The sequence below is a fragment of the Scyliorhinus canicula genome, chromosome 5 (assembly GCF_902713615.1).
Source record: "Scyliorhinus canicula chromosome 5, sScyCan1.1, whole genome shotgun sequence".
Taxonomy (NCBI): Eukaryota; Metazoa; Chordata; class Chondrichthyes; order Carcharhiniformes; family Scyliorhinidae; genus Scyliorhinus; species Scyliorhinus canicula.
Window position 1 is genome coordinate 231,295,868 of NC_052150.1, and position 24,250 is coordinate 231,320,117.

The 24,250-nt window shown below is 52.5% G+C and overlaps 1 protein-coding gene across 1 annotated transcript in view; it reads left to right on the plus strand.

The window, feature by feature from the left end:
- Positions 1-20,246, plus strand: part of LOC119965728 — a 74,409-nt gene extending 54,163 nt beyond the window's left edge. Inside the window, exon 8 of the mRNA XM_038796491.1 lies at positions 20,093-20,246. The gene's annotated coding sequence lies outside the window, so the exon portion shown is untranslated. The remainder of the gene's footprint in view (positions 1-20,092) is intronic.
- The last annotated feature ends 4,004 nt before the right edge of the window (positions 20,247-24,250 follow it).

The following is a 24,250-nucleotide window of genomic DNA, read 5'->3' on the forward strand; positions in this document are numbered from 1 at the left end:
CATCCTCCAGCTCTCTCCCTGTACAACCCCATCCTCCAGCTCTCTCCCTGTACAACCCCATCCTCCAGCTCTCTCCCTGTACACTATCCTCCAGCTCTCTCCCTGTACAACCCCATCCTCCAGCTCTCTCCCGGTACCACTCCATCCTCCAGCTCCCTCCCTGTACATCTCCATTCTCCAGCTCTCTCCCTGTACAACCCCATCTTCCAGCTCTCTCCCTGTACAACTCCATCCTCCAGCTCTCTCCCTGTACAACGCCCTCCTCCAGCTCTCTCCCTGTACAACTCCATCCTCCAGCTCTCTCCCTGTACATCTCCATCCTCCAGCTCTCTCCCTGTACAACTCCATCCTCCAGCTCTCTCCCTGTACAACACCATCCTCCCGCTCTCTCCCTGTACAACGCCATCCTCCAGCTCTCTCCCTGTACATCTCCATCCTCCAGCTCTCTCCCTGTACAACGCCATCCTCCAGCTCTCTCTCTGTACAACACCATCCTCCAGCTCTCTCCCTGTACAACTCCATCCTCCAGCTCTCTCCCTGTACAACGCCATCCTCCAGCTCTCTCCCTGTACAACCCCATCCTCCAGCTCTCTCCCTGTACAACTCCATCCTCCAGCTCTCTCCCTGTACAACCCCATCCTCCAGCTCTCTCCCTGTACAACGCGACACCTCCAGCTCTCTCCCTGTACATCTCCATTCTCCAGCTCTCTCCCTGCACAACTCCATCCTCCAGCTCTCTCCCTGTACAACCCCATCCTCCAGCTCTCTCTCTGTACAACCACATCCTCCAGCTCTCTCCCTGTACAACGCCATCCTCCAGCTCTCTCCCTGTACAACCCCATCCTCCAGCTCCCTCCCTGTACAACTCCATCCTCCAGCTCTCTCCCTGTACAACTCCATCCTCCAGCTCTCTCCCTGTACAACTCCATCCTCCAGCTCTCTCCCTGTACCACCCCATCCTCCAGCTCTCTCCCTGTACAGTGCCATACTCCAGCTCTCTCCCTGTACAACCACATCCTCCAGCTTTTGTAAGGGAATTTGTACTGGATATTGTATGAGTTAGATACGAAGTTTAGAATCATAGGTTTTAGTGAAATAATAAAGTAAGATTTAGGTGAGTATTGAGATGAGTGTGAACTCAGGATAACTTTGTGTGACCTAATGTAATCAAGTATAGTTAATATGATTAAAGCAGCAGACCCAGAGAAATAGCATTTAAAATACAAACAGTCACTTGGAAGAACAATGAACAGCTCAGGGCTTAACTAAAATGGTTGCCCATAAATAAGGGCTATAAAGGAGTCTGTTTTTCTATACATTCGGCCTTGGTCAGCAGAACTGTCTGTTTCACAAGAAGAAAGTTTAGACAAAGATGAGATAAGAACTGACTTATGGCTGCTAGGCTGAGAGGCTTAATGTAAACAATAGTGGCCAAAGTAAGGAAAGCAGATAAGACGGCTGTAAATTAAGATAAGAGCTTGAATCATGGAGTTAAAATGCACATAAAAGGCGGTAAGCCCTGAAGCTTTTTTAGATTGCTCCGGACAATCTCAGCTCTGTTTTTCTCATGCTAAGAAAAATAAAGTTCACTGCTTGGAAGATCGCTCCTCAGACTCTCTGTGTTTTAATATTTGAATAGGTACAAACAAATTGTCGTCCTGGGGAACCACGACAAAATTGGCGCTGCGAAGCAGGGTTGGTGAGAGATCGCCCAGAAAAGCATCTGGAAGGAGTGGCGGAGGCGAAGGTTCGACCGGGGCTGGACATCCCAAGCCGGCATTCTGACAGCAAGGTAAGCAGATTTGTATTGCACGTAAATCCTTGTTGTCAGAAAAGGGATCTCGAGGCCCGGCGCACTCAGCTCTTTGCTGGTCCTGGATCTCCCCAACCACAAAGATATCCTGCATAACTAAAACCAAATTGGGTAAAATAGTTTTGAGAGACTGAGTCTGATCTGAAGAGTAGAGTTTTGCATGCAAAGCGCACTGTGAATACTGTATTGTCTGTGAGTGGGTAAAAAGGGAGACGAGAAAAAGACCGAACGCTAAGGTAATGCAATTAGGTTAAGTCAACCGGTTTGGAGCGGGTTTTTCCAGGATACGACTTGCCCAGAAGAGAGTAAGTGTGGGGAAAATCTGCCAGTCCAAACCTACCCAGGACCTCGGGTAACGGACGTCAGCCGAGAGGGAGAGAGATCAGTGAGAGATCACTCTCTGACCTAATACGGTAGTCAAAAGCATAGGAGGGGAACCTAACCCCGGAGGGGGGGATTAACAGCTAGAATAGAGAAAGTAAAAGACCAATTTGAACAAACTGGTCTGAGACAGCAGCGTGGAGGACAGAAATAAGAAGGAGAGTCGGAACACAGGTAGGGTAATAACTAACAACGTGGAAAGGTCACACTGACAAAACCGCCTAGCGGAAAGAGTGGTATAATCGATTGGGAAGGAAGATTAGTCAGGGAATTAAGAAAGGAAAATAACAAAAACGGAAGCAACACTGGATTGGGGAGAAATTACACATATAACTAACTTAAAAGAGGTAGAGAACGAGTGGCCGTATGTAAAGTGGGAAAGAATAGCCGATAGGAATTGGATAGACGAAATAAACTTGGAAACTCTAGGGAAATTAATAAAGGAATCTGATCGATATAGGGTTTCTATAGACATAGACAAGCACGTAAAAACCTACTACCCTCTAGCCCGGGAAAGGAAGATAGAGCCGGGACAGGGGACTACGGGGAAGTGGATATCGAGACCCCGGTTAGAATTACAGATATTGTCAAGAGAAACCCAAGAGAAAGGTAAACAGGGGACTGAACACGGAAAAACGACACAGCAAGTAATAATCACTGTAACACCCAACTCTGACGGATTAAGTGATAAAAATTGTGACAGTAATCCGAAAAGACAAGTAATGGCACACCAAGTTAAAATACCAGTGGAAACATTAGGGGATAAATTCCCAGCCCTCAGGGGAGACATAAAACACGTTTCTAAAAAATGGGCCAACAGAACAAGTAAAACTAATACACCGTGGCCGGAGGAAGGCACATGGTGCGTAGAGAGATGTGAGGACCAGAAGGGAATGATAAAGAACTACAAAATAAAAGATAAATCTAAGAAAAGAAAGGAGAAACGAGAAAAAGAACTAGAGATACTGGCATTGTTTGAAAAGGAAGGGAAAGAAAGGAGAAGGGCATGGAGGGAAATATGGATGCAAATGCCAGTGCAACTTCAGGAAAAAGCAAAATTAGAAGATCCAAATGTAGTCCCGCCCCCATACTCAGAGGAACAGGGTTCCACGGGACTATATCCAGTTATATCAGGCACGATGAATTTTGAGGGAGCATTTGACACAAAACCGATGACGATGGAGGATTGGGAACGAAGGGAGCTAGAAAAGAAAAAAGGTGTAGAGGAAGAGACGAGGAAAACAGAAGAGGAGTTGGATGAGTTAAGCCAAAAGAGAAAGCAGTTGCAGGACGAAGTAGATGTAATAGACCTGTTGGAATGGGCAAAAAAGGGAATGGAAAAAGAAAAGGAACGAGAAGAGGAGGGAGAGAATGATAGAAGAAAAGATGAGGGACAAACAAGTCCTGATTCTTGCGAGGGTGAAAGGGAGGCGTCACAGGGAAAAATAGAAGGAAAGAGGGTCAAAGCCAGCAGAAAGGAAAGAGAAGAAGAAGAAGCATAGAGGAAAAATGTGGGAAAAGGCGCAAAGAGGCAGAAAGACGAGAAAAGGGGGATGCATGGACGTGGGAGCACCCAGTAAGAGTCGAGGAAGAGACGGAAGGAGAGACAGGAGAAAGTAGTGACAGCGAAGGGGGACAATCAGTGTTAGGAGAACAAAGAAAATCGACGCGGGTAAGACACCAAACTGTAAAGTTTCCAGAGGTGGAAAAAAGAAAGAAAAAGGTGTTCCCGGTGATTCTGAAAGGTGGCAGAGCACAGTATATCCCTTGGTCAGGTCAGGATTTGCCTAATCTAATTAATGAATTACCCAATATTTTGGATGGGGCTGGAAGGTGGATTGGACAGTTGGAAGCAGGAATGGTGGGAAAAAGGATGGCACTGGGTGACATCAAAGCTCTCCTGACAAAAGTGCTAGGAATGGACCAAATGGCAGAAGTAATGAGACGTGCCGGAATCCAGACCGCAGCTCATGACCCAAACGTAGACGGGACACTAATGGACCCGTACCGACAAGACATATGGCAGGCACTAAGGAATATGTACCCCAATCGAATGGATGTAAAAACCCTAAGGGGAGAGCCACTGGGAGAGGAGGAGAATGCAGCTGTGTATGTGGAAAATCAATTAAAAAGGTGGAAAAGGGACACGGAGAGGGACATTCTAACAGACCCGCTGACCAACTCCATGTTCCGGGCTGCAATTCTAGAGGGCCTGCCAGTCTCAGCTAAAACAAAACTGGAGGATGTAGTGGGCTTGGACTCAAAAAGTTACCGGGAGTTTGTGGATTATGTTGCCCATGCAGTAGAAAGACATCGCAAAGATGAAAAGAATGCAGACAAACAGCTGAAGGAGATACAACGTAAACTCCTTCAGGCACAATTGGAGGAGATCAAAAACAAAGATAAGCTAAAGGCAAAAGAAGATCTCACGCCCAGAAAAATAGCACCGATGATGGTGGAACAGAAGCCAGGGGAAATACCTGCACTAATAATAGGGGGAAGCGGAGATGGAGGCCAGCCCATCGTAACCTATAACATTTCTGCCTTCCCACTGCCCATAAACCCAGAAGCCCACAGCCTAAATTATCAAAACCGATACGCCCTACAAAATCAGACTGACTGGAATAAAAATGGGAAAAGACAGGGAGGTGGTAGGCCACCCTTTCAGAATCAGAGAGGACAGGGACAGGTTAATTATCAAACTCCGAGACAGGGACCACTGCCTGGCCCTCCAGGTGTGTGCTGGGGGTGCGGGGAGACAGGTCACATAAAAAGGAATTGCCTGCGGAATTCCACCAGACAGGGAGAAAACCAGCAACAGGCAGGCCAACAGCTGATCCAAGGGTCGCCGAACAGCGTCCCGATGTTTCAAGGGCCGGGGAACCATCAGAGTTTCGCATAGAGAGGCCCAGAGAACCCCGAAATGGTAGGACAATACGTACAAATAACAGAAACCGCAGAGCAGGAACCTATAGTTAATGCTAGAGTAGGCGGGATCGAGGTCCCCATGATGATAGACACCGGTGCCACCTGTACGTGCATACAAACGAAATATGCGGATCACCTACCATTGTCAAACCGGTTTGTAAAAACTGTGGGGTTCTCGGGGAAAATAACACTAGCTCAAATGACGATGCCGGTGCCTATTACCATTGGAAATAAAACTACCCATGTACCTATTTTAGTATATGATAAAACTCCTTTAAATCTATTGGGAAGGGACGCAATCCTAGGTCTGGGACTGAAATTAGAATGTACCGAACAAGGAATTGATTTGATGGGAATGTATTCACTTGAGGTACCAGGAAAGGAAGGGGTTAATGTATATTGGCTGGGAGATATAGAGGAACAAATTAAAAAACAGATCTGGACAGTCTGGGGAAAACTTATAGACACTTGGGTTCCACAAGCCAAGTGGCCGAGAACAGAATTACATAGTACAATGATATTTGATGAAGGACAGGCACCTGAAATACAAGAGAAATGGGAAAAGGAGGCAGGACGAGAACAGGAAATAAAGTCAGGAAGTATTTTAATTGGACTAGAGGGAGTGGCCCTCGCAATCGTTAGGAATGAATGGATTGACAAATGGTTCTCTGTACCTGGGGCGGAGCCACATGTCACATTGAAAGTTAATCCGGGATATAGATCAAAGGACCTAGGACCCATGGTGTTAAGAGCGCAAGACTTAGAATTTGTACAGACAGATAGTGCAGATATTTGGACGTCCAGCGATGGACAAATGACGAAAATAATTTTGGATGTTAGGATGCTTGGGACACCAAAGCAGATAACAATAGGAGTGCAAAGGGAGAAACAGGAGCGGGAATGGAGAGAGAGCTTAGAGCAGGATTTGAACTCCCTCCCACAGGAGTTGTGGTCCAGACAGGACACGGATGTAGGGAGGGTTAAAAACGCTAATCCAGTTGAAGTCAGATTAAAGACAGGACGCCAGGGGCCCTATAGACCACAATACCCAATCAAGACAGAAGCAATTGAAGGAATTAGAGAAACGATTAAGGGATTGATAGAAGCAGGGGTATTAAAGGAAACCCGGAGTAGGTGTAATACCCCGCTCCTACCAGTAAAGAAGGCGGACGGAGAAAAATGGAGATTGGTGCATGACCTAAGGGCAATTAATGAGGTAGTGGAAGATATGCCCGTAGAAGTTCCAAACCCTTACACCTTGCTGACAAATATACCACCTGAAAGTAGATGGTTTACGGTAATCGACCTATGTTCAGCATTTTTTAGTGTGCCACTAGCTCCAGAAAGTCAGTATCTCTTTGCATTTACGTACGAGGGGAAACAATACACATACAATAGAATGCCCCAAGGATTTAAACATTCCCCACATGTATTCAATCAGGTGTTGAAAGCAGATTTAGAAGGAATACAGTTGGAAGGAACACTGCTACAGTATGTGGATGATTTACTATTATGCACAGAGACACAAGAACAATGCAGGAAGGATAGTTTAAAACTTTTGAAAAGACTAGCAGAGGGGGGTCATAAAGTATCCTGGAAGAAGCTGCAGCTGTGCCAGAGAAAGGTAGAATACTTGGGGAGAGAAATATCCGCAGGGCAGAAGGGGATAGCTTCACAGCAAATAGAAGCAGTACTGAAAATTCCGAAACCACAGACGGTGGGACAAATGATGACATTTTTGGGAATGACAGGCTTCAGTTCAGAATGGGTGGAAAACTATGCAGAAAAAACGCAGGCACTACGAAAGATAATGAAGGAGGCAGGGTGTGACGAATTAAAAGCCAAACTAAAATGGGACAAAGATGCGCTAGAAGCATTTGAGAATATAAAGAGTGAAATGGCACAGGCACCAGCATTGGCTTTACCGACCTATGACAAGCCCTTTGATTTATTTGTGAGTAACAGAGAAGCAGGATTTGCTACAGCAGTGTTAACACAGGAAAGTTGCAAGGGAAGGCGAAGGCAGACTGTAGCATATTATAGTACCAAGCTAGATGACGTAGCAATGGGATACCCGCCGTGTTATCAAGGCCTGGCAGCAGCTTGGTGGGCGTACGAAAAGGCAGCTACGGTCACAATGGGATATCCGATAAACATACATGTATACCATAAAATAGCTGAATTGATTGAAAAAGGGAAGTTTGTTCTGACGCCGGCTAGAATTCATCATTTTCAAATGCTGACCACATTCCCGGACATTACGATAGTAAAGTGCAATAGGGCCAACCCAGCTGACTATATGCCATTGCCACATGAGGGAGAGGAGCATGAGTGTGTGAGAGAGACAAGAGCGTTTATGAAACTGAGGAAAGATCTGAAGGCAGATAGGTTAAACACAGAAGAAAAGAGAACGTTGTATGTTGACGGCTCGTGCCATAGGGATCATAGGGGAAATCATGCTGGCTATGCAGTAGTTGAACAGAAAGGGAAAACATTTGAGGTAGTGGAGGCAAAAGAATGTGAGCAGCCATGCTCAGCCCAGTTAGCGGAGCTTGAAGCACTGACAAGAGCATGTGAATTAGCAAACGGGGAAGCAGTGGAAATTTATACTGATTCAGCCTATGCCCACGGGGTTTGTCACCTTTTTGGGGCAATATGGAAGCAAAGGGGATTTATGAAAAGCGGAGGAGGACCAATTCAACACGAAGTTCAAATCAGGGCTTTAATAAGGGCTATGATGGGCCCAAGGGAATTAGCCATAATTAAGTGTCAGGCGCATAAAAAGGGAACAGATAACATCACACAGGGAAATACCAAAGCTGACAAGGCAGCTAAAGAAGCATCAGGGTACATTGAGGCTACGATAGCCCCAGTAGAAATAGCAAGGCCGCACCCAGGGCCAGGTGTGGGGAATATCGAACCTCAAATCACATTAGAAGATGTGGCACAATTACAGGAAGAAGCCCCTGTAGCAGAAAAAACAATGTGGAGAGAGAGAGGAGCATTACAGGGACAACATGACAAAATATGGAGAAATGGGGAAGGGTTGATCATAGCACCCACATCATTACTAACCGTACTAATTAGTGAAGCACACGGGGTGGATCACTGTGCGAGAGGAGAAGTGGCTAGGAAGATTAAGAAAGAAGGATTCTGGTCACCATACCTGCAAAACTCAATTGACTACATACTAGGTCTGTGTGAGGTGTGTGCTCAGAATAATATCAGGAAGGGCATTACTGCCCCAATAGGGCACATACCCATTCCTGAAGGGCCGTTTAAACATCTATGCATGGACTATGTGGATATGGGAAAGGTGGTAAGAGGAAAAAGATACATGCTAGTGATTATTGATAGATTCAGCAGATGGATAGAAGCAACGCCATCCAAAGATCAAGGATCTGGGACGGTAATTAACTTCCTGTCAAAAGAAATTATCCCAAGATTTGGCATACCCATGCAATTAAGTTCAGACAATGGATCTGCTTTTATAGGGAGGGCACTGAGAGAGACACTCTCAGCACTCCGTATAAAGCAGAGGTTTGGATGTGTGTATCATCCTCAATCCCAAGGAATGGTGGAGAGAGCAAACGGAACCCTCAAGGCGAAAATAAGCAAAATTTGTAGTGAGACAGGAAAAAACTGGATAGATGCTCTGCCATTGGCTTTAATGCAGTACAGGAGTCAGGAAAACAGAATCACACATTTAAGCCCGCATGAGATGATGACAGGAAGAGTAATGCCGGTGCCAAAGATCGGGGGAACAGGGGGCCCCACATTGGAGTGTTTAGATCAGGATGCAAGAGAGTATGTACGACAATTAACTTTTATACATAGAACTATTTTTGAACAGGAAAAGGCCAAGGAGGAGGAGAGCCCTGCCACGGAACACCAGATCACACCGGGAGATCAAGTATACATCAGAAAGTTCCGGAGACGTTGGCATGAACCCAGACGAGAAGGGCCGTTTGAAGTCACCAGAGTATCTCCCACGGCGTTGCAAGTAGAAGGCAGTACACTGTGGTATCACTTGAACCATTGTACCAGAACGGTACCTGGGGTAGGGGAGAGAAGGGAGACTGAAGTTAGAGGTAGGGTGGATAGAAGTAGCAGCGAGGAAGAGATAGCACTACACGAGGAGAATCGTGAGGAGGAGGAGCAGAGCCAAAGTACAGCAGAAATAATAAATGATGATGAGAGTGGTTCTGTGCATGAGCTGGCTGATGATACAAATGCCCAGCCTGAGCCTGTTAGTCACGGTGCCGAGGGAGGTGAGGACGGGGAAAGGGCCTCGTTCCCCACATGGGACTTGGAAACTGTTTCCCTGGGGGACTTCCTTGACCCGTAACAAGGGAAAGCGGGATGCAGATGATATAGGGGTGCGGAATCAGGAAGGTAGAGTATTAAGACAAACAAGACGTAGGCGATCAGTGAGTACGGATACTATTTGGGAGAAAGCAACAAGGAACAGATGGTGGAAATGGGCTGAGTATACAGGTCAGAAAACCAGTGAGGGGAAAGATTGTGTGGTATGTGCATCAGAGAACCCTTATACCCAAGAAAGGAGGGGTCTGTGTTATGTTTGGAGATCAGTGTTGCACATTTATCCCTAACAACACTGATCCAGAGGGGTCGTTTACACGGGCCATGAATAAGTTGAAGAATCTTAGGGCAGAAGTGAAAGAAAATGCTGGGTTTGGGCATGAAGCCTGGAATTGGTTGGATAGGATGTTTGGAAGATGGGGGGCATGGTTCGCCAAAGCTGGAGCTGTAGCAATCACAATCATAACCGTTCTAGGACTCATATTTTGTTGTTTTCTACCCGCCCTGAGATCCTTCCTTACCAGAGTTGCAACACGGCAGATGATGGTGACAAGCAGCTCACGTTCGCGAGGAAAAACGGAGGAAAGGGAAAACCTTGAGCTGCCTCCGATGAGCGGATTCACCATGACCCTGGTCGAGATGGAAACTCGTCACTCTGTGAAAGGACTATAATAATGGACGATTGCTTTGTACCAACAACAGCACCTGACTGAAATTCGCAAAAGACTTGGAGAACTTAGTCTGTACACAGGAATCAGTCTTTTTTCCTTCCCTTGACAAGGGTGGGAAGGTTTTTGGCTGATGGCTGTTAGGAGCAAGCAATCTGGGGGAGCGACCCGAGAATTCGAATCTGGATAGATGAATTATGATAAAGAAGAATTAGGGGCGTTGTTCCCTGACCAAAGTATTCGGCTCCTCCACATTGCCTGCAAAAAGTGTTTAAAATAAATTGTAAATGGGATCCAGTAAGGGGATTATTTGAGCTTGGTAATTTGTGTGAGGCTAGGGAATAGCCTCAAAGGGGGGACATGTAAGGGAATTTGTACTGGATATTGTATGAGTTAGATACGAAGTTTAGAATCATAGGTTTTAGTGAAATAATAAAGTAAGATTTAGGTGAGTATTGAGATGAGTGTGAACTCAGGATAACTTTGTGTGACCTAATGTAATCAAGTATAGTTAATATGATTAAAGCAGCAGACCCAGAGAAATAGCATTTAAAATACAAACAGTCACTTGGAAGAACAATGAACAGCTCAGGGCTTAACTAAAATGGTTGCCCATAAATAAGGGCTATAAAGGAGTCTGTTTTTCTATACATTCGGCCTTGGTCAGCAGAACTGTCTGTTTCACAAGAAGAAAGTTTAGACAAAGATGAGATAAGAACTGACTTATGGCTGCTAGGCTGAGAGGCTTAATGTAAACAATAGTGGCCAAAGTAAGGAAAGCAGATAAGACGGCTGTAAATTAAGATAAGAGCTTGAATCATGGAGTTAAAATGCACATAAAAGGCGGTAAGCCCTGAAGCTTTTTTAGATTGCTCCGGACAATCTCAGCTCTGTTTTTCTCATGCTAAGAAAAATAAAGTTCACTGCTTGGAAGATCGCTCCTCAGACTCTCTGTGTTTTAATATTTGAATAGGTACAAACAAATTGTCGTCCTGGGGAACCACGACACTTTCTCCCTGTACAACTCCATCCTCCAGCTTTCTCCCTGTACAACTCCATCCTCCAGCTCTCTCCCTGTACAACCCCATCCTCCAGCTCTCTCCCTGTACAACCACATCCTCCAGCTCTCCCTCTGTACAACCCCATCCTCCCACTCTCTCCCTGTACAACTCCATCCTCCAGCTCTCTCCCTGTACAACGCCATCCTCCAGCTCTCTCCCTGTACAACCCCATCCTCCCGGTCTCTCCCTGTACAACCCCATCCTCCAGCTCCCTCCCTGTACATCTCCATCCTCCAGCTCTCTCCCTGTACCCCATCCTCCAGCTCTCTCCCTGTACAACCCCATCCTCCAGCTCTCTCCCGGTACCACTCCATCCTCCAGCTCCCTCCCTGTACATCTCCATTCTCCAGCTCTCTCCCTGTACAACCCCATCTTCCAGCTCTCTCCCTGTACAACTCCATCCTCCAGCTCTCTCCCTGTACAACGCCCTCCTCCAGCTCTCTCCCTGTACAACTCCATCCTCCAGCTCCCTCCCTGTACATCTCCATCCTCCAGCTCTCTCCCTGTACAACACCATCCTCCAGCTCTCTCCCTGTACAACTCCATCCTCCAGCTCTCTCCCTGTACCACCCCATCCTCCAGCTCTCTCCCTGTACAACGCCATCCTCCAGCTCTCTCCCTGTACACCATCCTCCAGCTCCCTCCCTGTATAACTCCATCCTCCAGCTCTCTCCCTGTACAACGCCATCCTCCAGCTCTCTCTCTGTACAACGCCATCCTCCAGCTCTCTCTCTGTACAACACCATCCTACAGCTCTCTCCCTGTACAACTCCATCCTCCAGCTCTCTCCCTGTACAACCCCATCCTCCAGCTCTCTCCCTGTACAGTGCCATACTCCAGCTCTCTCCCTGTACAACCACATCCTCCAGCTTTCTCCCTGTACAACTCCATCCTCCAGCTTTCTCCCTGTACAACTCCATCCTCCAGCTCTCTCCCTGTACAACCCCATCCTCCAGCTCTCTCCCTGTACAACCACATCCTCCAGCTCTCTCCCTGTACAACCACATCCTCCAGCTCTCCCTCTGTACAACCCCATCCTCCCGCTCTCTCCCTGTACAACTCCATCCTCCAGCTCTCTCCCTGTACAACGCCATCCTCCAGCTCTCTCCCTGTACAACGCCATCCTCCAGCTTTCTCCCTGTACAACCCCATCCTCCCGCTCTCTCCCTGTACAACCCCATCCTCCAGCTCCCTCCCTGTACATCTCCATCCTCCAGCTCTCTCCCTGTACAACACCATCCTCCAGCTCTCTCCCTGTACAACTCCATCCTCCAGCTCTCTCCCTGTACCACCCCCATCCTCCAGCTCTCTCCCTGTACAACGCCATCCTCCAGCTCTCTCCCTGTACACCATCCTCCAGCTCCCTCCCTGTATAACTCCATCCTCCAGCTCTCTCCCTGTACAACGCCATCCTCCAGCTCTCTCCCTGTACAACGCCATCCTCCAGCTCTCTCTCTGTACAACACCATCCTCCAGCTCTCTCCCTGTACAACTCCATCCTCCAGCTCTCTCCCTGTACAACCCCATCCTCCAGCTCTCTCCCTGTACATCTCCATTCTCCAGCTCCCTCCCTGCACAACTCCATCCTCCAGCTCTCTCTCTGTACAACCCCATCCTCCAGCTCTCTCTCTGTACAACCACATCCTCCAGCCCTCTCCCTGTACAACGCCATCCTCCAGCTCTCTCCCTGTACAACCCCATCCTCCAGCTCCCTCCCTGTACAACTCCATCCTCCAGCTCTCTCCCTGGACAACCCCATCCTCCAGCTCTCTCCCTGTACAACGCCATCCTCCAGCTCTCTCCCTGTACAACCCCATCCTCCATCTCCCTCCCTGTACAACTCCATCCTCCAGCTCTCTCCCTGTACAACGCCATCCTCCAGCTCTCTCCCTGTACAACCCCATCCTCTAGCTCTCTCCCTCTACAATGCCATACTCCAGCTCTCTCCCTGTACAACCCCATCCTCCAGCTCTCTCCCTGTACAACCTCATCCTCCAGCTCTCTCCCTGTACAGTGCCATCCTCCAGCTCTCTCTCTGTACAACCACATCCTCCAGCTCTCTCCCTGTACAACGCCATCCTCCAGCTCTCTCCCTGTACAACTCCATCCTCCAGCTCTCTCCCTGTACAGTGCCATCATCCAGCTCTCTCCCTGTACAACTCCATTCTCCAGCTCTCTCCCTGTACAACCACATCCTGCAGCTCTCTCCCTGTACAATGCCATCCTCCAGCTCTCTCCCTGTACAACCCCATCCTCCAGCTCCCTCCCTGCACAACTCCATCCTCCAGCTCTCTCCCTGTACAACCCCATCCTCCAGCTCTCTCCCTGTACATCCCCATCCTCCAGCTCTCTCCCTGTCCAGTGCCATCCTCCAGCTCTCTCCCTGTACAACGCCATCCTCCAGCTCTCTCCCTGTACAACGCCATCCTCCAGCTCTCTCTCTGTACAACCACATCCTCCAGCTCTCTCCCTGTACAACGCCATCCTCCAGCTCTCTCCCTGTACAACCACATCCTCTATCTCTCTCCCGGTACAATGCCATCCTGTAGCTCTCTCCCTGTACAACTCCATCCTCCAGCTCTCTCCCTGTACAACTCCATCCTCCAGCTCTCTCCCTGTACAACTCCATCCTCCAGCTCTCTCCCTGTACAACGCCACCCTCCAGCTCTCTCCCTGTACCACCACATCCTCCCGCTCGCTCCCTGTACCACTCCATTCTCCAGCTCCCTCCCTGTACATCTCCATCCTCCAGCTCTCTCCCTGTACAACACCATCCTCCAGCTCTCTCCCTGTACAACTCCATCCTCCAGCTCTCTCCCTGTACACCATCCTTCAGCTCTCTCCCTGTACAACTCCATCCTCCAGCTCTCTCCCTGTACACCATCCTCCAGCTCTCTCCCTGTACAACGCCATCCTCCAGCTCTCTCCCTGTACAACGCCATCCTCCAGCTCTCTCCCTGTACAACGCCATCCTCCAGCTCTCTCCCTGTACAACTCCATCCTCCAGCTCTCTCCCTGTACACCACCATCCTCCAGCTCTCTCCCTGTACAACGCCATCCTCCAGCTCTCTCCCTGTACAACGCCATCCTCCAGCTCTCTCCCTGTACAATGCCATCCTCCAGCTCTCTCCCTGTACAACACCATCCTCCAGCTCTCTCCCTGTACAACCCCATCCTCCAGCTCTCTCCCTGTACAGTGCCATCCTCCAGCTCTCTCCCTGTACAGTACCATCCTCCAGCTCTCTCCCTGTACAACTCCATCCTCCAGCTCTCTCCCTGTACAACGCCATCCTCCAGCTCTCTCACTGTACAACACCATCCTCCAGCTCTCTCCCTGTACACCATCCTCCAGCTCTCTCCCTGTACACCATCCTCCAGCTCCCTCCCTGTACAACTCCATCCTCCCGCTCTCTCCCTGTACAACCCCATCCTCCAGCTCCCTCCCTGTACAACTCCATCCTCCAGCTCTCTCCCTGTACAACTCCATCCTCCAGCTCTCTCCCTGTACAACTCCATCCTCCAGCTCTCTCCCTGTACAACTCCATCCTCCAGCTCTCTCCCTGTACCACCCCATCCTCCAGCTCTCTCCCTGTACAGTGCCATACTCCAGCTCTCTCCCTGTACAACCACATCCTCCAGCTTTCTCCCTGTACAACTCCATCCTCCAGCTTTCTCCCTGTACAACTCCATCCTCCAGCTCTCTCCCTGTACAACCCCATCCTCCAGCTCTCTCCCTGTACAACCACATCCTCCAGCTCTCCCTCTGTACAACCCCATCCTCCCACTCTCTCCCTGTACAACTCCATCCTCCAGCTCTCTCCCTGTACAACGCCATCCTCCAGCTCTCTCCCTGTACAACCCCATCCTCCCGGTCTCTCCCTGTACAACCCCATCCTCCAGCTCCCTCCCTGTACATCTCCATCCTCCAGCTCTCTCCCTGTACCCCATCCTCCAGCTCTCTCCCTGTACAACCCCATCCTCCAGCTCTCTCCCGGTACCACTCCATCCTCCAGCTCCCTCCCTGTACATCTCCATTCTCCAGCTCTCTCCCTGTACAACCCCATCTTCCAGCTCTCTCCCTGTACAACTCCATCCTCCAGCTCTCTCCCTGTACAACGCCCTCCTCCAGCTCTCTCCCTGTACAACTCCATCCTCCAGCTCTCTCCCTGTACATCTCCATCCTCCAGCTCTCTCCCTGTACAACACCATCCTCCAGCTCTCTCCCTGTACAACTCCATCCTCCAGCTCTCTCCCTGTACCACCCCATCCTCCAGCTCTCTCCCTGTACAACGCCATCCTCCAGCTCTCTCCCTGTACACCATCCTCCAGCTCCCTCCCTGTATAACTCCATCCTCCAGCTCTCTCCCTGTACAACGCCATCCTCCAGCTCTCTCTCTGTACAACGCCATCCTCCAGCTCTCTCTCTGTACAACACCATCCTCCAGCTCTCTCCCTGTACAACTCCATCCTCCAGCTCTCTCCCTGTACAACCCCATCCTCCAGCTCTCTCCCTGTACAGTGCCATACTCCAGCTCTCTCCCTGTACAACCACATCCTCCAGCTTTCTCCCTGTACAACTCCATCCTCCAGCTTTCTCCCTGTACAACTCCATCCTCCAGCTCTCTCCCTGTACAACCCCATCCTCCAGCTCTCTCCCTGTACAACCACATCCTCCAGCTCTCTCCCTGTACAACCACATCCTCCAGCTCTCCCTCTGTACAACCCCACCCTCCCGCTCTCTCCCTGTACAACTCCATCCTCCAGCTCTCTCCCTGTACAATGCCATCCTCCAGCTCTCTCCCTATACAACGCCATCCTCCAGCTTTCTCCCTGTACAACCCCATCCTCCCGCTCTCTCCCTGTACAACCCCATCCTCCAGCTCCCTCCCTGTACATCTCCATCCTCCAGCTCTCTCCCTGTACAACACCATCCTCCAGCTCTCTCCCTGTACAACTCCATCCTCCAGCTCTCTCCCTGTACCACCCCATCCTCCAGCTCTCTCCCTGTACAACGCCATCCTCCAGCTCTCTCCCTGTACACCATCCTCCAGCTCCCTCCCTGTATAACTCCATCCTCCAGCTCTCTCCCTGTACAACGCCATCCTCCAGCTCTCTCCCTGTACAACGCCATCCTCCAGCTCTCTCTCTGTACAACACCATCCTCCAGCTCTCTCCCTGTACAACTCCATCCTCCAGCTCTCTCCCTGTACAACCCCATCCTCCAGCTCTCTCCCTGTACATCTCCATTCTCCAGCTCCCTCCCTGCACAACTCCATCCTCCAGCTCTCTCTCTGTACAACCCCATCCTCCAGCTCTCTCTCTGTACAACCACATCCTCCAGCCCTCTCCCTGTACAACGCCATCCTCCAGCTCTCTCCCTGTACAACCCCATCCTCCAGCTCCCTCCCTGTACAACTCCATCCTCCAGCTCTCTCCCTGGACAACCCCATCCTCCAGCTCTCTCCCTGTACAACGCCATCCTCCAGCTCTCTCCCTGTACAACCCCATCCTCCATCTCCCTCCCTGTACAACTCCATCCTCCAGCTCTCTCCCTGTACAACGCCATCCTCCAGCTCTCTCCCTGTACAACCCCATCCTCCAGCTCTCTCCCTCTACAATGCCATACTCCAGCTCTCTCCCTGTACAACCCCATCCTCCAGCTCTCTCCCTGTACAACCTCATCCTCCAGCTCTCTCCCGGTACAGTGCCATCCTCCAGCTCTCTCTCTGTACAACCACATCCTCCAGCTCTCTCCCTGTACAACGCCATCCTCCAGCTCTCTCCCTGTACAACTCCATCCTCCAGCTCTCTCCCTGTACAGTGCCATCCTCCAGCTCTCTCCCTGTACAACTCCATCCTCCAGCTCTCTCCCTGTACAACCACATCCTCCAGCTCTCTCCCTGTACAATGCCATCCTCCAGCTCTCTCCCTGTACAACCCCATCCTCCAGCTCCCTCCCTGCACAACTCCATCCTCCAGCTCTCTCCCTGTACAACCCCATCCTCCAGCTCTCTCCCTGTACATCCCCATCCTCCAGCTCTCTCCCTGTCCAGTGCCATCCTCCAGCTCTCTCCCTGTACAACGCCATCCTCCAGCTCTCTCCCTGTACAACGCCATCCTCCAGCTCTCTCTCTGTACAACCACATCCTCCAGCTCTCTCCCTGTACAACGCCATCCTCCAGCTCTCTCCCTGTATAACCACATCCTCTAGCTCTCTCCCGGTACAATGCCATCCTGTAGCTCTCTCCCTGTACAACTCCATCCTCCAGCTCTCTCCCTGTACAACTCCATCCTCCAGCTCTCTCCCTGTACAACTCCATCCTCCAGCTCTCTCCCTGTACAACGCCACCCTCCAGCTCTCTCCCTGTACCACCACATCCTCCCGCTCGCTCCCTGTACCACTCCATTCTCCAGCTCCCTCCCTGTACATCTCCATCCTCCAGCTCTCTCCCTGTACAACACCATCCTCCAGCTCTCTCCCTGTACAACTCCATCCTCCAGCTCTCTCCCTGTACACCATCCTTCAGCTCTCTCCCTGTACAACTCCATCCTCCAGCTCTCTCCCTGTACACCATCCTCCAGCTCTCTCCCTGTACAACGCCATCCTCCAGCTCTCTCCCTGTACAACGCCATCCTCCAGCTCTCTCCCTGTACAACGCCATCCTCCAGCTCTCTCCCTGTACAACTCCATCCTCCAGCTCTCTCCCTGTACACCACCATCCTCCAGCTCTCTCCCTGTACAACGCCATCCTCCAGCTCTTTCCCTGTACAACGCCATCCTCCAGCTCTCTCCCTGTACAATGCCATCCTCCAGCTCTCTCCCTGTACAACACCATCCTCCAGCTCTCTCCCTGTACAACCCCATCCCCCAGCTCTCTCCCTGTACAGTGCCATCCTCCAGCTCTCTCCCTGTACAGTGCCATCCTCCAGCTCTCTCCCTGTACAACTCCATCCTCCAGCTCTCTCCCTGTACAACGCCATCCTCCAGCTCTCTCACTGTACAACACCATCCTCCAGCTCTCTCCCTGTACACCATCCTCCAGCTCCCTCCCTGTACAACTCCATCCTCCCGCTCTCTCCCTGTACAACCCCATCCTCCAGCTCTCTCCCTGTACAACTCCATCCTCCAGCTCTCTCCCTGTACAACGCCATCCTCCAGCTCTCTCCCTGTACAACGCCATCCTCCAGCTCTCTCCCTGTACAACTCCATCCTCCAGCTCTCTCCCTGTACAACGCCATCCTCCAGCTTTCTCCCTGTACAACTCCATCCTCCAGCTCTCTCCCTGTACAATGCCATCCTCCAGCTCTCTCCCTGTACAACTCCATCCTCCAGCTCTCTCCCTGTACAACCCCGTCCTCCAGCTCTCTCCCTGTGCAACCCCGTCCTCCAGCTCTCTCCCTGTGCAACCCCATCCTCCTGCTCTCTCCCTGTACAACTCCGTCCTCCAGCTCTCTCCCTGTACAACACCATCCTCCAGCTCTCTCCCTGTACAATGCCATCTTCCAGCTCTCTCCCTGTACAACTCCATCCTCCAGCTCTCTCCCTGTACAGTGCCATCCTCCAGCTCTCTCCCTGTACAACTCCGTCCTCCAGCTCTCTCCCTGTGCCACTTGTTGCCTTTATAGTGGAGAAACGTATCCATTTCCTTCTTCAATATATTCAGTGACTTGGTATCCAGCGTTCTGTGGGAGAGAATTCCACAGGTTCACCACCCTCTAAGTGAGGAAATGTCTCCTATCTCAGTCCTAAATGGCCGTCCCTGTATCCTGAGACTGTGACTCCTTGTTTCGACCCCCCCCCCCCCCCCCCCCCAGCCAGAGGAAACAATACCCCGATGTCCAGTCCACCCAGCCCGTTCAGAATTTTATATTTCAATGAGATCTCCATTCATTCTTCTAAATTGCAGTGAATACAGACCCAGTTAACCCAATCTCTCCTCAGGCGATAATCCTGCCATCCCAGGAATCAGGGACCCACAATGCACTCCCTCTATGACAAGTATATCCTCTGTGAGATAAAGCAATCAAAGCTGCACACAATGGGGGTGATCTTGTGGCCGCGTTGTGCCGGGCATAAATCCCGTGATATTGGCACAATCCTGGGAGAGACCTGAAACTCCCTAACAGCACTGTGGGTGTACCTACACCACAGGGACTGCAGCGGTTTGAGAAGCAGCTCACCACCATCTCCACAAGGTCACGGTGGCACAGTGGTTAGCACTGCTGCCTCACAGCAACAGGGACCCGGGTTTGATCCGGGACTCGGGTCACTGTCTGTGTGGAGTCTGCACGTTCTCCCCGTGTCTGCGTGCGTTTCCTCCGGGTGCTCCGGTTTCCTCCCACAAAGATGTGCAGGTTAGGTGGATTGGCCGTGATCAATGCGTGGGGTAATGGAGATAGGAGGGGGGAATGGGCTTAGGTGACGTGGAGGGTCAGTGGATTCTATGGATTAGGGATGGGTAATAAATGGCGGCCTAGCCAGTGACTCCCACATCTTGGGAACAAAATAAAAAACATCTCTACCGCTCTCTGCCTCACTTTCCTCCGTTAGAAACTCCATGAATCCCACTCTGACCTACTATCTCCTCATGTGGCTACATGTCTAATTTTGTTAATGTCCTTACAATGCATCTTGGGAGGTTGTCCTTATGTGATCGGTGTGATGTGAATATATATTGATGTTGTTGCCCCCAATTATCACAGCAGGAGTCAGGGCCACCAGGAGAAGGGGGAATCCAGCACATTGCCTGGATGGCCCATTCCGCCGGCAGGGAACCCACTATGGTGGCTCACCATGGGTGGAACTGGAAGACCGTGCCGGCAGGAAGGGCTGTAAAATCCGGCCCTTTCCAAGCTTTCTAGATGATTCCATCCATGTTGATTGAGGAGAACTCCTTGTGTTTCATTCTGTTTCTCAGAGTTATCGACTGCAGAGATGAAAGTTATCAGAAACTCATGAAGCGGCAGGGATCTCCGAATTAAACCAGATATACAATCAACCAGTTCCAGCAAATGTACACAATCCCCGACTTTCTGCATCTCCATAAAATAAAGCAAATCAATTAAAACCTGGCTGTTTGTCTTTCTATAAATGTGACACAGAGCAGCATAGAGATTGGACCAATCACAGAAGGGAATCCAGCAGGTCCGACTTCTATTGAATTTTCCATTTTCTCCAAATGGGTGGGGGACAGTGAGACTGAAATTCCGCCCTCTCTGCCACCATTAGCCTAGAATTGATCACATTACTGTTGAATGTCTGATCTCCATCTGAGAATGGCCAACCTCATGGAGAGACACATGCAGCAACATCTGTAACTGGTGCAAGTGCACCAAGATCTGTAGACGGAATGGTGAACAATATTATCTTGCAGGTGGCCCAAAGGTATTGCTGTTACATCTCTTTGAACCAGCGTGAGGCCACACCAAGGGCTGATGTCAGGCTTCCCTGCAAAATGAGAGAATCTCGGTTTCCATCAGGGCACCATCTGTGAGCCAATCACTGATGTCTACCCCTGTATCAATGCAGGCTTTGCAGACCCAGTCATTGCCCCAACAGGTCCCTGAATGAGGAGGCCAACCAACAGCACGGCAGCACATTGGTTAGCACAGTTTCTTCGCAGCTCCAGGGTCCCAGGTTCAGTTCCTCACTGGGTCACTGCCTGTGCGGAGTCTGCAATTTCTCCCCATGTGTGCGTGGGTTTCCTCCAGGTGCTCCGGTTTCCTCCCACAGTGCAAAGATGTGCAGGTCCGGTGGATTGACCATGATAATTGTCCATTAGTGTCCAAAAAGGTTAGGTGGGGTCACTGGGTTTCGGGGATAGGGTGGAGGCCTGGGCTTAAGTACTCTTTCCAGCGGCCGGTGCAGACTCAATGGGCCGAGTGGCCTCCTTCTGCACTGTAAATTCTATGATTCTGTGAATACGTTCCTCACGGCTGAGGATGGGGAAAGACATTCTCCAAGGCGACAAGGAAAGCGCTGTGTAGGAGTCTCCGAGTGTGAAGGCACTAAACAGCTCACTCAGTGGGTCAGTGTGTGGTTTAGAACATTAACATAGTCCAGAACATTTGCTGATCCATGTTTTAACTCCAGCAAAATTGTTCTGTAATTGATAATAGATAGATACAATCACAAATTGCAATTATTCATACAGTTGTCATCATTATCTCCATAAGGGACCTGGATACTGCAGACAGCAGACTTTGCACATATGCTGACTGTGTTGCTTTACTTGGCCACTGTCATGGTTAAGGGCCAGGTTTTGTCCAGTGGTAGCGGTATGTCTGCTCACTATCTCCTGAGGGAACTATGAGCTGAACCACTGTTGAATGATTGGTTCCTGTTTGCAATAAGACCCTGTTCCTCTGCAACATCCCTCGATCCTGCATCTGACAGGTCTCAGCCTCAGTGTCCCCTTGCTCTCCTCTCCTTCCTCTGAGGAACAGGAGGATTCTTCATCCTCTTCTACATTGAGTGTCACATCCTTGTGCTGCATTAGACTGTATAGCATGCAGCAAACATCCTATCATAACATAAACCCAACCATGTTTGTCCTGGAGGCTACCCCCAGAGTAGTGGAGACATCTGACACTGTGCGGGGGGGACACTGTGCGGGGGGGACACTGTGCGGGGGGGACACTGTGCGGGGGGGACACTGTGCGGGGGGGACACTGTGCGGGGGGGACACTGTGCGGGGGGGACACTGTGCGGGGGGACACTGTGCGGGGAGGACACTGTGCGGGGACACTGTGCGGGGACACTGTGCGGGGGGGACACTGTGCGGGGGGGACACTGTGCGGGGGGGACACTGTGCGGGGACACTGTGCGGGGACACTGTGCGGGGGGGACACTGTGCGGGGACACTGTGCGGGGACACTGTGCGGGGGGGACACTGTCGGGGACACTGTGCGGGGGGGGACACTGTGCGGGGGGGACACTGTGCGGGGGGGACACTGTGCGGGGGGGACACTGTGCGGGGACACTGTGCGGGGACACTGTGCGGGGGGACACTGTGCGGGGGGACACTGTGCGGGGGGGACACTGTGCGGGGGGGACACTGTGCTGGGGGGACACTGTGCGGGGGGGACACTGTGCGGGGGGGACACTGTGCGGGGGGACACTGTGCGGGGACCACTGTGCGGGGGGGACACTGTGCGGGGGGGACACTGTGCGGGGGGGACACTGTGCGGGGTCACTGTGCGGGGACACTGTGCGGGGGGGACACTGTGCGGGGGGGACACTGTGCGGGGGGACACTGTGCGGGGTCACTGTGCGGGGGGGACACTGTGCGGGGACACTGTGCGGGGTCACTGTGCGGGGACACTGTGCGGGGACACTGTGCGGGGGGACACTGTGCGGGGGGACACTGTGCGGGGACACTGTGCGGGGGGTCACTGTGCGGGGGGGACACTGTGCGGGGGGGACACTGTGCGGGGGGACACTGTGCGGGGACACTGTGCGGGGGGGACACTGTGCGGGGACACTGTGCGGGGACACTGTGCGGGGGGACACTGTGCGGGGGGGGACACTGTGCGGGGGGGACACTGTGCGGGGACACTGTGCGGGGGGGACACTGTGCGGGGGGGACACTGTGCGGGGGGGACACTGTGCGGGGACACTGTGCGGGGACACTGTGCGGGGGGGACACTGTGCGGGGGGGACACTGTGCGGGGGGGACACTGTGCGGGGGGACACTGTGCGGGGGGGACACTGTGCGGGGGGACACTGTGCGGGGGGACACTGTGCGGGGGGGACACTGTGCGGGGACACTGTGCGGGGACACTGTGCGGGGTCACTGTGCGGGGGGGACACTGTGCGGGGACACTGTGCGGGGACACTGTGCGGGGGGGACACTGTGCGGGGTCACTGTGCGGGGACACTGTGCGGGGGGGACACTGTGCGGGGACACTGTGCGGGGACACTGTGCGGGGGGGACACTGTGCGGGGGGGACACTGTGCGGGGACACTGTGCGGGGACACTGTGCGGGGACACTGTGCGGGGGGGGACACTGTGCGGGGGGGACACTGTGCGGGGGACACTGTGCGGGGGGGACACTGTGCGGGGGACACTGTGCGGGGGGGACACTGTGCGGGGGGACACTGTGCGGGGACACTGTGCGGGGGGGACACTGTGCGGGGGGGACACTGTGCGGGGGACACTGTGCGGGGGGGACACTGTGCGGGGGGGACACTGTGCGGGGGGGGACACTGTGCGGGGGGGACACTGTGCGGGGGGGACACTGTGCGGGGGGGACACTGTGCGGGGGGACACTGTGCGGGGACACTGTGCGGGGGGGGACACTGTGCGGGGGGGACACTGTGCGGGGGGGTCACTGTGCGGGGACACTGTGCGGGGACACTGTGCGGGGACACTGTGCGGGGGGGACACTGTGCGGGGGGACACTGTGCGGGGGGGACACTGTGCGGGGACACTGTGCGGGGGGGGACACTGTGCGGGGGGGACACTGTGCGGGGGGGACACTGTGCGGGGGGGACACTGTGCGGGGGGGGACACTGTGCGGGGGGGACACTGTGCGGGGGGACACTGTGCGGGGGGGACACTGTGCGGGGGGACACTGTGCGGGGGGACACTGTGCGGGGGACACTGTGCGGGGGGACACTGTGCGGGGGACACTGTGCGGGGCCACTGTGCGGGGGGACACTGTGCGGGGTACACTGTGCGGGGGCCACTGTGCGGGGGGGACACTGTGCGGGGGGGACACTGTGCGGGGGGACACTGTGCGGGGACACTGTGCGGGGGGACACTGTGCGGGGGGGACACTGTGCGGGGGGGACACTGTGCGGGGGGGACACTGTGCGGGGACACTGTGCGGGGGGACACTGTGCGGGGGGGACACTGTGCGGGGGGGACACTGTGCGGGGGGACACTGTGCGGGGGGACACTGTGCGGGGGACACTGTGCGGGGGGGACACTGTGCGGGGGACACTGTGCGGGGGACACTGTGCGGGGGGGACACTGTGCGGGGGGACACTGTGCGGGGGGACACTGTGCGGGGGGACACTGTGCGGGGGGACACTGTGCGGGGACACTGTGCGGGGGACACTGTGCGGGGGG